Source organism: Caretta caretta, chromosome 1, assembly GCF_965140235.1.
Source record: "Caretta caretta isolate rCarCar2 chromosome 1, rCarCar1.hap1, whole genome shotgun sequence".
NCBI lineage: Eukaryota > Metazoa > Chordata > Testudines > Cheloniidae > Caretta > Caretta caretta.
Window position 1 is genome coordinate 320,701,182 of NC_134206.1, and position 15,116 is coordinate 320,716,297.

The window sequence follows — 15,116 nt, forward strand, 5'->3', positions numbered from 1 at the left end:
TACTGAAGTCTGTAGGGTAGCACTGATGTAACTGAAATCAGAATATGATATGTGTAGTAGACCTGAGTGGTGGATGTCAATCCTTTTACTAAAATCTTTGAGTTCTTGAATTTGTTTGCATTCCACGGAGCAACATTTTAAGCATTTTTTTGTGAAATGGTGTTGAAATGTTTGTTTGCTGCTCAAAAGACCAGGCTTTTGATTCTGCCCCCCCCCCCTTTTTTTTTTCTTTGATGTGAAGTGACCAGAGAACCCTGGATTTCAGAAATCTTTGAGACAAACCCTGGTCAAAATCGATACATCTCTGCAAAATTTTCAGCTTTGATGAAACACCATATTGCAACTGAAGTATATTTAGTTGAAAATGTTCCATCAGCTCTAATGTTAACTCCTCCATTGATATGTTCTATGTTGCTTTTATTTTAAAATTACTGTGAACAACAACTTTAGTTTTCAGATGTTTTGTCATTTTTATTCTTTTGATACTTAAATACATTTTGCTGCCACTGAAGTTCCATCCAGGCCACTCATGCCCCTGGCATTGTAATTCAGATCACGCATCAAATACACAATAGATATTTACAATGACTATGGCCCAGAAGACTGACTGGCAACTTTCCAGTATATACCACCTGGTTCACGGTTCTATCCATTGATTTTATTTATACCTGTGTCACAAAAACTACATTAAAAACTAAGGTTGTAAAGTCATATGATGCAGTCTTTACTTACATGATTACATAGTATTTTTTCTACCAGATCCTGCCTAATTCATTGCATGGGATAGGTAGTGCTGGCTTACTCTGCAGCTATTCAATATTTTGTTTTCTCCTCATTGTTTAATGTGTGGCCCCAGGCCTTATGTACTGCACACTATTCAGAGCCTGCACTGAAGAGCTTTTCAATGGCATTCACCACCAGAGTACTTGAGTGCTTTACGAACATTAATACATTTATCTTCACCACACCCCAACGAGGTGACAATATTATCCCCATTTTATGGGTGGGGGCACAGTGCCGACACGAATGTTGCATGCCCAATTTGAGATGTCTCCAGCCTGATTTTTTTTCCCCATAATACTTAGCAATATAAATGCTCAAAGCACAGCTCCCATTGACTTCAGTTGCAGTTTTGAGAGCTTGGCACTTCTGCAGATCAGACCCCAAGGCATCAAGTCCGGCAGCCAGAAAATGAGGAACACACAATTAGTGGCTACCTGTGAAAAGTTTGGTTTGATTGGCTTGTCTAGCTCCACGTAAGAACTCTGGCAGAGGCAAGGTTAGAATCCAGTAACCAAGGGTAGCACCCAACATCATAACCATGTTACCACCTTACTCTTCTGAAATCCCCTGCCTCATTCACTACTCATCTTCCAACTTCCCCAACAAATGAGGCAGGGGTCCTACAAACAACAGCTGCCTTCACTACATTAACCTGATTAATCTACATTAACTCCAAAGCAGGTCCATAAAGGCCACCCCTTGCTATATTTCAAGTCCCTGCTCCAAAGCCTGAAGACATATAGAGCTTCTCAAATAAAAGGTCACCAGAATTATTTTAATACAGCAAAGAGCATATATTTTCTAACCTCGTCTGGGAAATGAGGGTACCATTCTGGCTGAAATATAATATATACATTCCCATTTTTCACATTTCCCAGTTTGGGCAGAATTCCCATTACTTTGTCCTTCACCACAAAACAGAGGAGAACAAGCAGCTCAAAGTAAATAACATCAAAAGCTTTTCAAAGAACACAAGTCAATGATCTCCAATTACTTCAAGAATAACTGAATCTTGTTTACTGCGGCATGAAATATTCTTATTTTTAAAAACATTGAGAATTTCTTTGGAGTTTAGCAGGAGAAGAGAGATGAGGAAGCGAGAGAACTGGTCTATTTGTCTTGGCCAGGGAATCCTACATTCTAATCCTGCCCCTAATATTCCTTCTCGGGTCCTGGACAAGTCATATGAACTCCTTGCATCAATTTCCCAGTCTGTAAAATAAGGCCAGTATCAGATACCTCACACAGATGTCGGGGGGATTAATTTGTTAAATATACAAAGCATGCTGAAAATATAAAATGTTATCTAAGTGCTCAGCACAGAACTATTTATAATAAAAGTCATCTGTTCCTTATGTTCTGTAATTCTTTAGTTTCCAGTGTACTCTAAATCAGACTATAGCCTGTCCTATTTGGAACCATGGTCTCAGTGCACTTGACCAACACTTCCTCTTCTGCCAGGCTGAGCAGGGGGCATGTTTTTGGTCAGGGCTCTGTTTCCTCTATCTGGGCTCAAACACAGTGAGCAGAGTGCTGGTCAACACACTTTACAAGCAGTGGGCATCAGCTAAAGGGAAGAATCAGAGCCTAAGCTAGTTATGAGCCTGACTGTGCACTTGAGTATGTCCACTGAAGATGCCTAAATTCCTGCAACCTACAACTGATTTCATTTGTATTTGCAGATTAGCTTGGGGAAATTTCTACTTGTGGAAGGGGTCAAGAAGAGGTAACAAATGGGTGGAAACGAATCAATTACATCTACCTTACGCTAGAAAAGTAAGATTGTTTTTAAAAAGCAGGGGGAGGGGGAGATTTACATTAACACTGAATCAAGCTTTGACCAGGGATTGATGCATCTGCTTCTAAGAAGACATGTAACAATCTACTTATGTGACACAATTACCTCATTTATCCAAAGCAAACACATTGTGCTGGGTGATTGTGACTGAAAGCACTCCAGTATTGACATCCTACACAGTACTGTAATAATCTTTGTACAAAATATGCCTTGTGAGTTATCATTTAAAAACAAACAACACACTGATCATCAATATTCCTTTGTAATGTATATATGAAATGTATATTAAGAGTTATGAGCATATACTGAAATTATGACTATAGTTTGCTTAGCAGACAAGTTTGAGGAGTGGGTAAGCCAGTTTCTCAAAGACAAAGGACAAGCTGATGCCTCTGCCAATCAACTTTGGCTAATCACCTGCCAAGTGGCCATTCTTTGGCAATGAAGTCCGGCAGGAACAGATTGATCTGCATTTTAGCAAACAACAACATGGGACCTCTTTCACCACGGGACTCCATGTCTCTGTCCTCACAGTTGGAATGAACTCTATCTAGGGTAATCCTCAAGAAAATGCATTTCAAAAGGTGACTGGACTATAAAAGTGAGGGGCAAAAACACCCCAAGCTATCTCTCTTACTCTTCACCTAAGAAGACAAAGGAACCAGCCCTTTGACATTGGGTGGAGATCCTGACCTGAGAATTTGGTCAGCCCTATTGCTGGGAACCTGTGGTTAGGATTTTAGCTTTAACCAAGTCTATCTTGCTAACTTTTAGCTACTAGGAAGCATTTTATCTTCTTTTTCTTTTAACCATTTCTGACTTTAATACCTCATTATTGTACTCACTTAAAATCTCTTTGTAATTAAATAAACTTGTTTTATTTTTAATCTAAACTAATTCCATGTTGTGTTTAAACTGAACTGTTTCGTAACTCAAGTTAAAGTAGCAAACTGTTGAATATTGACCCATTAGAGAGGCAACAGACCTTTAATATCTGAACTATCCAGGAAAGGACTGGACAGTGCAGAACACATGTTTTGGGGAAAATTTGGAATGGGGAGTATGTTGGGATCCCCCTGCAGGTTGTAACTAAGGCTGATGGAAGCCAGAACATGACTGGAGTGTGGGAGACAGGCTGCTAGGTCAGAGTTGCTGAATCATGGCTGCAGCGATTCACAGACACTCAGGGTGTGACCTGTATGCTCTCTGGCTGTTTGTGAGCAGCCCTGGTTGGGAGCTACAACAGCAAAGCAGTGTGAGGCACCCAAAGTTTCGGGGAAGACACTGACACAGCCACTCACTGGTCTGGATTGCATCCCCAAATTCTGACAGTGATAGTTGCTTTTATTTCACAAATTACTTTAAAATAAGATCTTTTCAAGATGGGACATTTTGCGCTTGTTGCTGCGAAGTGCTGACCATGAGTGACTCCCATCAGATTGCTGGTGCTCAATTCTTTTCAGGATCAAGCTCTTCGATGCAGATTTGACTTGGCCAGCAGCAATGGGAAAGCAGCATGAAGTGAACAGAGTTGCACAGTAGGAAACTTATGGAAGCAGACACCATTTCATACCTGATTAACTAATCTGGGTAGGTTTACAGCAAACACCAGGTATAACGTATTGCTATTTCAATTGCATTACACTGAATCTGTTCCCTGGCAAGCAAGCTAACTTAAGGCTCAGCTCTGCAATTTTAATGCCAACAAAACTCCTCCTGAAGTCAACAGCTTTCCTGGCATTAGGACTGTAAGACTGGATCCTTACAAAGGTATGTCATTTTCTAGAATTCTAGTGAACTGTGCCTTATTATATTCACAATGCAGTGAACTAAATATTTTAGAAAAAAATATGTTTTCCATGGAACAAGTCTTAGAGTTCAAACTCAGCCTGACAAGAAAAACTTTCATTGGTTTGAATAGGAGTTCTGGCTCAGTAGGAACTTCAGGATTTGACTAGTCTATTCAGATTTATCACCAAGGTATCTGAGCGACTTTCAGAAGTGATGTGACTTTCTCATATCCTGTTCCAATGGTGTGAGCAGTTGGGGGGGAGGGGGCATGGTATATATATCATATGTACATTCTGCTAAACTTTCATATGAACTAAGGCAAGGTTGAAGAAGGGTGACTTGCTTTAGGAACAGGAGGTTTATATGGGTTCTAATCCTTGTGGGAGGTCATTTCATAATCTTGGACCAGCCCCCGAGGAAGCTCCATCTCCTGTACAGACTAGCTCCACCCTTGTGTTCAGCAGCTGCAATGTGCGTGAGGAATGAGTTGCTCACAATGGTCATTAGATGATGAGATGCTCTGGGGAGGATGGAGATCTACACCATACAGGCAGCCATAGCTGGGTTACAGGCATTATGAGAGTTCCTGGCCTCTGAAGACATTATGCTGATAGGAATACTTGGAAGATCAAACATGCTTACCCCAGTGGCACTGGAACGGGGAGGGGGGAATAACTCTCCCACTTTTTGAAAGTGGATAGGCCTGACCCATCCACTTTGCCCCATGGTGGAGCCTGCCTCCCTCCCCTCCTCATCTCCCTCAGGCCCCACCCCTGGCCATGCCAGCAGCTAGTGGAGCCCAGCTGGGGAGCCTGGGTAGTTGTGGGAGCCACATGGACCCTCCATCTGCCCACAGTGTGAGAGGGCTGAGAACAGCCCCCAGTCTGTGTCCCTGCCCCCAGATTCCCCACCCAGTCCAGGGAAGGTGGAGGTTGAGGGTCCATGACTCCACGCCGGCTCCCCACAGCTGCCTGTGTGGCTCTCCCTGACCCGGCTACAGCTGGGGGGGGGGGGTGAGCATGCCTCGAAGCCACAACCCGTCTATGATAAGAGTCGTGCAGGCAGCTGTGGGGAGCCTGGGTCCCTCCACCTGTCCTGGGCAGGGTGCTCAGTGGGTCGACACAGGGGTTGGGAGCTGCTCTTAGCAGGCACCCCATACCGTGCGCAGGTGGCAGGTCCACCGTGGCTCCCCACATCTGCCCACATGGCTCTTATCATGGCTTGGCTGCAGCTCCAAGGCCCCAGAGCCAGTTCGAGGAGAGCCACGTGGCCAGCTGAGGGGAGTCTGGGTCCCTGCACCTGCCCTGGGTGGTGGGCCCGGGGGCCAAGGACACAGGCAGGGGGCTGCTTTTGGCCCTTCACCATCCTGGGCAGGGGAAGCAAGCTCCCCCACCCTGCTTTGGCTTCCATCTTGGCTGGGGGCAAGGTCTACAGGGGAATTGGAGGGATGAGGGTGTGGTCTTGGGTGGAAGGGGTGGGGTCTAAGAAGAGGAGGGGCCTCAGGGGCAGGCTTTTGGGGGAGGGGCATCTGGCCTCTGCCCCCCTCCTCCCCCCCCCCAAACACACACACTTTTGGGAAGACTCTGATGCCCTTGGCAGCCTGGTGAACCAAATAATACACATCCTTTGGAAATGTCATGGTAATGTATTTTAATTAATTTTGTATGTCTTATTTGTGGAGTTGAAGAATGAAGAGCTTAAGGAAGACAAATAGAACTTGCATTTCCCCCCTGCCCAAATATGATAATAAAACTATGTCTACTGCTTCATTATGGCACTTCAAGAGTTAATGCCTATTTATGTATCTATTGCAAAAGACATAACAATATTCATTCTGAGTGCAACCCCCAAATGTTTCTCTTTGGAGCTGACAATAGGTACCAAATACATATACATATTATAAATGATCTCAGAAGTAATAGTTAAAAATGAGGCAAATTCATTTCCCTCTTACTTTGCTGGATATTTACATAACCATTCCATGCAATGACAGCAGATTAGCTCTCTAAGCATAAACAACAAAAGTCTGCTCTTGAAGGTTCATATGCAATGAGAATTATGCAGATGTCTCTGGGGGAAGAAATTAGCTACCATTGTATTTCATGAATAAAATTAAACAAAATGATCACATGGCTGAAAAAGGTAACTTACACCTTTCATAATACAGTTCTTAGTTCTTAACATTATATTTACTGTCAGCAGAAATCTTCAACATTGATCCATTGCTGTAACCAAGGGCAGAATTAGGCCCATTTTCTTGAACATAATGGTTCACTTTGCAAAATAATTCTGAAAGTAAATAGATAAAAGTGGGCTCCTAATAATTTTAAGTGGTCCTTTAATGTTGCAAAGTGCAGCCTAGTAACAGGGACCATCCCCATGTGGAATGGCTCTTGAAGAATGCTAGCAAGACTAGAAAGAAGGGGAGTTTGAATGTGAGCAGAAAGGGGTTTCAAACACAAAAGGTTTCAAACCTATCCCTATTGTGGGCAGATATAGATCAATGAAGTTGCACTAAGGATGAATTTGGCTTGAGTTTTTGAACTGTGAGTTAGAGATTTCAACTAGGAGAGTTGAGCATAAAAAGCATCTGGTTGTATTGGAAAGAGTAACTAAGAATTGCCCCAGAAGACACTGGTAAGAAAAGCTTTGGCTCTTAGCTCTTTTGCATTAGCTGAACAAATTTCTGTTCAGATTCCAACTGCAAAAACCATATGCTTGTAAGTGAAAGTGAATTAAATTATAACATATTAATCCTTATTTGCTGTTTATTCATGTTCTCTCCTAATTGAAATAACCCACTTTCCCAGGATCCAGTATACTGTCTCGTTGGTGTCATGACAGTTACAATAGCTACATATTACAGGCACGGTTTGCAAAGTCAGAAATCAAAAGGCTCTTTAGAAGAAAGGCAAAGTGAATAAAAGAGCAGAAACTTCAGAAAGGAATATAGCAGACATGGGAACATAATCAAACTGGAAATGGGAGGAGTAGAGATGAGATACAGGCAGATAAGGGGCCTGAAGGTGAGAGTGACTGATCTGAACTGGATACAATAGGCAATAAGAAACAGTGGAATCATTTTTATCCACAAGTTGGAGAGGACAAGGAGTTGACTCCATGGATAAGCTTTGATGCTACACAATGCTAGAAATGTGTGTGCATGTGTAGCATTGTATCCCTGACATTGCTCTGTCAATCCCTGACTGTTCTGAGTCCCCATGTCTCTCCCCAGTGCCTGTTTCCCCATGCCCTGTGCTTTATCTCCCCACCCAGTTTATTGTGTTCCCTTTGTACCGCACAGCACACTGCACACCTCCCCTCCACGTTCTCTTTCCTTCTCTCTTTGTGTCTAGGCTCCCCAGCTGAGGAGCTGCAGTACATTCCTCTCTCCCCTCCTTCCCCCAAAAAAAAATTTGGAAGGAGGCTGACAGGTGTCCTCTCTGATCCCATGTGCTCCAGGCACGCAGCACACAGCAGCACTTGTGGGAATAGGACTGGCGTCCTCTTGCCTGCCTTGTTTCTCCTTCACCGCAGCCCTAAATTCATTTTAATAAGAAAAGGAGAGCAGAGTCTGTGGGTGCCATTGGGAGATGCGTGACTGCGAAATACCAGATAATTTTATGAGCTTTGAATAAGCAATAAGCAAGCAAATTTTCCAAAGACTTATCCATCCCCATCTTTGCAAGGTTTATCTGTTACTAATAATCATTCTAAAGGAGAATTATGAACTGAGCGAACAGGATGAGAGGCAAGACAGTGAACAAATGATGCACGTTTTGGGTCAGAGAGCCAGTCCAATATCGCTGACCCACTGTAACAGCACTTCACCCCATTTTGAAGGTTAAGATGACTCACAGGCTCTGTGCCGGCCCTCTGGATAGGGGTGATTTCCCCCCTTTTATTAATGTTTTCCTTAGGAGATTTGTTTCCATTTTTTCTCAGAGATCAGCCAGGGAGAGAACATGAGAGATACTTTTGATCAATAGTCTTTAACATTAATCAAGCCAGAATCATTGAGGCTTTGCTCATTAGTGAGGCAGATCCTACTACCTCTGTTCCCCTTTATGTCGGTTCAAAGAACATACAGCAGGTTCAGACGCTAAAGTTGCTTAGCAATTTCTCTTCAGATTCCAACTGCTACTAGTGTCAGCATCAAAAATCAATGGGTATGCTTTTTATTTCATTTAGGAAATCTGAATACATTTGTAAAGAATAATGATCACGCTTGACTGGAATGATCGAGGAGTAAAGACTGTTACACTGAAACAATTTTGAAGAGGGTGGGGAGTTGGTAAGTGTTTCAGAAACAATAAAACAGACCATTCTCAAACACTGCAACAGGAGCCAAATTCTTTTAGTAGATAAGAGCGGTGAAATAAATACTTTTAAAATAGATCTCTGTTTGTCATCGGGACAGAATGGGGCTATTCCCCTAGATCGAGATCTGATTTTATGGTCAGAAAAGACTATTAGGTCATCAAATCTAACCACCTTTATAACACACGCCACAGAATTTCCCCCAATTACACAAGTGTTGGGCAGAATACGGGGTATCCAAAAAGCATATCTTCCAAAAAAGCATGTCTGGCTAGGAAAGGGTTTTGTCCTGAATTTCTGCACTTTGGGCTAACCAGGCCAGCAGTACTCAGTATTTAGACCACATACCTGCTATCTGGCTGTTTCAGCATTTTTTGTTGTGAACTAGTAATTCTAACTAGAGCAAACTAGTTGGGTAGATCCCTGGCCTCCTGTAAAGTAACTCTGCACTGCTGGAGCATCACAAAGTGATTTTCTGGTTGCACTTTCAGCAAAGCTGGATTTTTGCAATGGCTTTAGCCCTTCCCCCCATTTCCCAAGCCCCGCTAAGAGTATAAGGTGTACTGGGGTCAGAGTTTATTCAATCACTTTGCTAAATCTCTACCAGCAGAGTGTTCCCTAGACGACCTTTCTGGCCAGTGTATGTTAGCACAGCCCTGTAGCTTCTGTAAGGGATGCTGGAGGGCAGTTTGGCCTGTCTGACAATTCCAGGATCAAGAGAGGTATAAAAGTAGCTTAGAGCCACCTTTACCTCCACCCACAGCTATGCCAGGGGTTCCTAGACATTTTAGTGTCATCTTAGAACCTATGATTAAAATACATTGAAGCACGAAAACACAGGATCCAAATAAATCATACAGAACTTATAAAATCTAGACACGTAGTATTATATAAACACATTCCTGATTCTTTCATTTTAATTAGAACCTTACAATCACAAAAGTCATATATTGTAACTGAGCAAGATACACCATAGATTGCAATATTTGGAGACAAGTAATTGCAATTCTCTTTATGTTCTCTCACCTACAATGTTCTGTGTACGCTGGTGGAGTTCCCACCCAGCTCCAACAAACTACACACTTGTAAAGATTCAAACTGACATGTCCTTCTGTGGTTTTATACAAAAAGGATCCTTAAAGAATATTACTGCATACAAACCAGGCTTCACTCTCCAGGGTTCCTTTCTCTGAAAACTGATCTAGCCCGTATCTTACTTCCTCTCTCCCAAGTGGCTCCTAACTCTTTTCATAGAATCATAGAACTGGAAGGGACCTTGAGAGGTCATCTAGTCCAGTCCCCTGCACTCAAGGCAGAACTAAGTATTATCTAGACCATCCCTGACAGGTGTTTGTCCAACCTGCTTTTTTGTTATGTTCATGAGAGATTCTAACATGCCATACCTTCCCCAATGAGTCAGCAACAATTTGCAGTAATTAGAGAGGCAGGATGGTCCAATGGTTAGGATAATAGCCAGAGACATGGGTTCAGGTCCTTCCTCTGCTACGGACTTCCTGTGTGAATTCGGACAACTCACTTTACCTCTCTGGACCTCAGTTCCCCAATCTTTAAAATGGGGATAATAGCATTTTCGTACCTCCCAGGGCTGTTGTGAGGATAAATATGTTAAAGATTGTGAGGAACTCAGATAGTACAGTAATGGGAACTATACCAGTACCTTTGATAGCTGGCAGCTTCCTGTGGGGTTCCAATACTGGCTAAGAGGGTGGAGCAGCAAGAGAATGCTGCTGCATTCTGAAACAGTCAAGTAAAGTTAAAAATCATAGAATCATAGAAATGTAGGTCTGAAAGGGAGTTTGAGAGATCAGGAAGTCCAGTTTCCTGCACTGAGACAGGACCAAGTAAACCTAGACCATCTCTGACAGGTGTTTGTTCAACCTGTTCTTAAAAACTTCCAATCATGTGCACAGCCTCTCTTGAAACTTTATTACCCTTATAGCTAGAATTTTTTTCCAAATAGCTAACCTACTTCTTTTCCTGCCTTCAGCAGACAGAGAGACTAATGATCACCGCCCTATTTATGCCAGCCTTTAATATATTTGAAGACTATCAGTTTTCTTTTCTCAAGACTAAACATGTCCATCTTTTTAACCTTTCCTCATAGGTCAGGTTTTCTAAACCTTTTATCATTGTTGTTGCTCTCCTCTGGATTCTATCCAATGTATCCACTTCTTTCCTCAAGTAAGGTGCTCAGAACTGGACATAGTACTCCAGCTGAGGCCTCACCACTGCTAAGTGGAGCAGGACAGCTATCATGTGTCTTACATATGACACTACTGTCAATATACCTCAGAATGGTAGTCTTTTACACTTCTTTTAAATGTCTCAATAACTTTTCACATTATATTTCGATTAATTATTAAATGAAGATTATCGCATATTAAAATGAGTATTATCAATATTGGTAGAGAAGTGAATAAACAACTGTAGATCAGAGTAATCCATTCACTGACTTATGGACCCCAAGTCCTCCAGGAATTCTCACATGATGTCCCAGAGTGTTTGATTTAGCATTTGAGTCTCTGATTTAGAGGAAAGATGTGTGAAAACTCATGTACTCAGACAGCTTCTATTAGCTACACCTTTGAGGAGGCTCAAGAGCATAAATTAATCCTTTCAAAGTCGAATATAACTTGCACTCATTAAACTGGCTCAAGATCACTCTGTATGAGATGATGGCATATGACTAACTTAAACATTTTGCTAAAACACTGCTTTCCCCCCCTAAAACCTGCTCCCTTTTGTGATCAGCCATCACAACTTCAAGGATAAGCAAGTCTGTAAAGCAGTGCTTTTTGGGCAGAGTTCTGCTACCTCAAAATGTGTGGTCTTATGCTACATTAATGAAAGATCTCTGGTCCCAAAGCTCCCCTTTGCCTGCACTGGAGGAAAGGACCAAAAGTGATGAAGACGGAGCAGGAAGATTGGTGAGAATGTGGGGCTCTTAGAGGCTGATGTCCATCTGACTAACCATTCATAGAAGGACTGGTTAATTTTGTACCACTCTGAGCTTATAAAGCCTTGAGGAACATGGCAGAACACAGGTACTAGGCAAGTAACCAATAGCAATATGACTCCTTGTCATAAGGAACAAAACTACCAGAAAGGAGATGAAGGCTGGCAGATGCTTCAGAGCAGCTTGCAGGCCACGTATTGGCCCTTCCTTTTCCTGTAGATCCATGAGGTTTAGAGGCTTCTTTTCTTGTTTTCTCCATTTCCCTGCTCTCCAAGCCTCTTATTTTAAGGGAGCATTTGTGAGGTAAGGTGAACCTCAAGGACTTTCTTGGGAACTATTCTTTCCTGCTGTGAGGCTTGAAATACAGCACCAAGATGTATAAGGCATTTAAACTCAGCAGGCTAGATTGTTCAGCCCATACTCACATTGGTGAACTCATATGAGTAGTCCCACTGAATTCAAAGGAAATATTTATGTGAGTCACCCCCACTCCTGATTCTAACTCAAAGACTGCAGTTAGATCCCCATACACTTAACTTATTAAAAATGTCAGTAATGTGCAAGTAATGATCTGAGGGCAGGGTATAAGTACTTTATCTTTCCAACAGTTCCCACATGTATTCTCACTCCCTGAGATATCCCATTCTCACATCATTGTTGGCTAGCATCAAGCCCTTCTGGCTTCTTCTAGACAGACTATATAACTAATTTATTTTTTCCTGTTGGCCTAATTATTTCCCTAATTAGAAAAATCACCATTCTTTCAATCAGCCTTCATTAAGCTCCCAAGCATGATAACTTGAGTGATGATTTTTCAGGAAGAACATGTTTGCCCTCTAGTATTGTGGGGAAAGTGGTATAAATCTGAAGCTAAGAAATGTGTTGAAACAAATGATAATCGGCTATGGAAAGCATTCCACTATAAGGACAGGTAGATTTAAACGCTTACAGAAGATTGTCCCAGATGAGGAACACTGGCAGGTCTGGAAGTGGAATCTACACAGTCAATAGCACTGGTTGCAAAAGGTGCATTTTGTACGAAGAAAAATGCTAATACTAGTATGAGTAAATGTGGGGAATGAGCGAAGTTTAAGATAAAACATCCTGTATCTGTATCCACTCCCAAACAACCTTGACTGTTCAGAACTCATTGAATGCGTTGTATCTGAAGGTCTGTTAGAGCTAGGCTATATTATGGCTTCAGGAACACAGAATAGGGAGGAGGGAGCAAAGGAATCTCCTTCCCCTGCCAATTACTTCCATGCACCAATCCAAACATTTCAGCCATTGCACCCTGAGAGTGAAGCGGAGGCTTCTATAAGTATGACAGGCAGCATAAGACACACAATGGGGGTTAACTGAGCAGGGGGAAGAAGGGGACCTTGACCATGGCAAGAGCAAAGAGTTTGGAAACACAAGCTATACCTTGTCTATTGGTGTTTGAGAGCTAACGGGGAACAGAGAACCCCCAGAAGTGTTTAGCTCTGCTCCTGTCTATTTAGAGGAGGAGGGAGCCTATGTGAATCTTAGACTCTCCTTTTGGCTGTATTTCTTGCTACAATTACACCCCCGTGTCTGTAAATCACACCAATTTACATTCACGTCAATTTACACCAATGTACTGATATTTAACTGGCACCACTGCATAATACATCATCTCTGAGAGCTAAATTCTGCTGTGCTGCTTCTTGCTATTGAGGAATAGCCAGGTCATCCTGCACTGTACCAAGATACATGGATATTGTGGGTGCCAAACTGATCTCCATGGCTGGAATTTAGAGGGCACGGCAGAGAGCTTCGATACATACTCAAGAGCATGTGATTTGCTTTCTATTTTAAAACAGATAAGAAAAATCATTGATTAAATACACTGCATTCTAGTACACAGACATTTCAAGAAAAAAAATTGGATTCCTGTTCCACTAATGCCAGATCCCTTCCTTCATGAAATCTTGTAAAGGACTTGCTACTCATAAGACAAAATCATAAGAATTTTCCAATTAACTCTCAACAATATGCTTTACTTAGATAAAATAATGTAAGATATTGATGCTGGCATAGTATACACAAGCATTACAAAGTTTCCCTATTTTTTCTCAGTCTCACCAAATTTACATATCTCCTCATGTGCAATAAATTTTTTAAATGGAGCAGAAAGACATAAACATAATTAAAAGTACTGTTGCATCATCTCCTTATAAATATTTTATACGGTTTTACATTAAAATAATATGAGTCTGAACATAGTGAAGTTGATGGGTATTAAAAGCATCTGTTGAATACTTGATAAAGAATAAATTCAATTTAGTTCAACTATAATTTACAAAGCATAATGCAAATCTTGGGATAACAGCATATCCCAGTATACAACTTTGTTTCTTATACCCCAAGGAGATAAGACTGACAGTTTTATCTCCCTTTGTGAATTATTTCAGAAATCATATTGTAGGAAGACAATAATTTTATTTTGTCAGGGAAAAAGTTTGCATCAGTCAGAAATTATTACTGATTATTCATGTAAACACATTCCCCTATTATTAATTTAGGGGAATGTGGTTACATGTAGAAAACAGGCAATTTTATGTTGGACATCTCATTGGGTAATGCAATCAGATACACTATAGCAATGTTATAAAGAGAAAAGCAGTGAAATGTACAGAGCTAAAATTCTTCACTGTTATCATAGAATCAGAAATAAAAGATTGGAGAAAACTATTGGGTCTGATTTTCACAGTTTCTGAAGCACCGGCCCTCATGCAAAAATGCATAACCCTAACTACATGGGCATATAAGGCATAGAGATGTTCAATAGCTATTTTGAGGTAGAGCTGGTCAACTGAACATGCAAGCAGTGTCAAACTAGATACACAAGCACATGCATGCTTTTTCACATGGCTCAAGGATTTTATCCAGGCCTAACAATATCTGTCAATGAACAACTGTCCCCTATGGTACATTTTCTAGTGCACTATCCAGTCTAACTATAAGTGACCCAAGCAATGGGGTGTCCACCAATTCCACTAGAAGACGTGTCCAAATCTTATTAGAATGCTGTCAAGATTTTTTTACCCCTGTATTCAAGCTACATTTTCATTTTCTTAATTTCATCCCTTTACTGTTGGTTTATCCCCCTTGAATCACAATAAATAATTCTCTCCTTTCTTAGTGTTTACGCCACGCCATGCAAATAGTTGGAGACTCTCCTTTTCTGGTCATTGCTTAGCCAAGGCATAGTGTTTAGTGCTTTTAATCTTTCCTCAGAAATAAATTCCCCCCACCTTATAATCATTTTCTTGTTTCTGATGTCTGAACTTCCTCCCGTTTGCCAGTACTAGAAATAATCAACAATTTTTCATCTAAATTTTTAATAAAAATGGCTTTTCAACTACATTAAAATTTTTATGAAAAAAAATATTGGAAAATTTCAGGTTTTCACAAAAAATAATT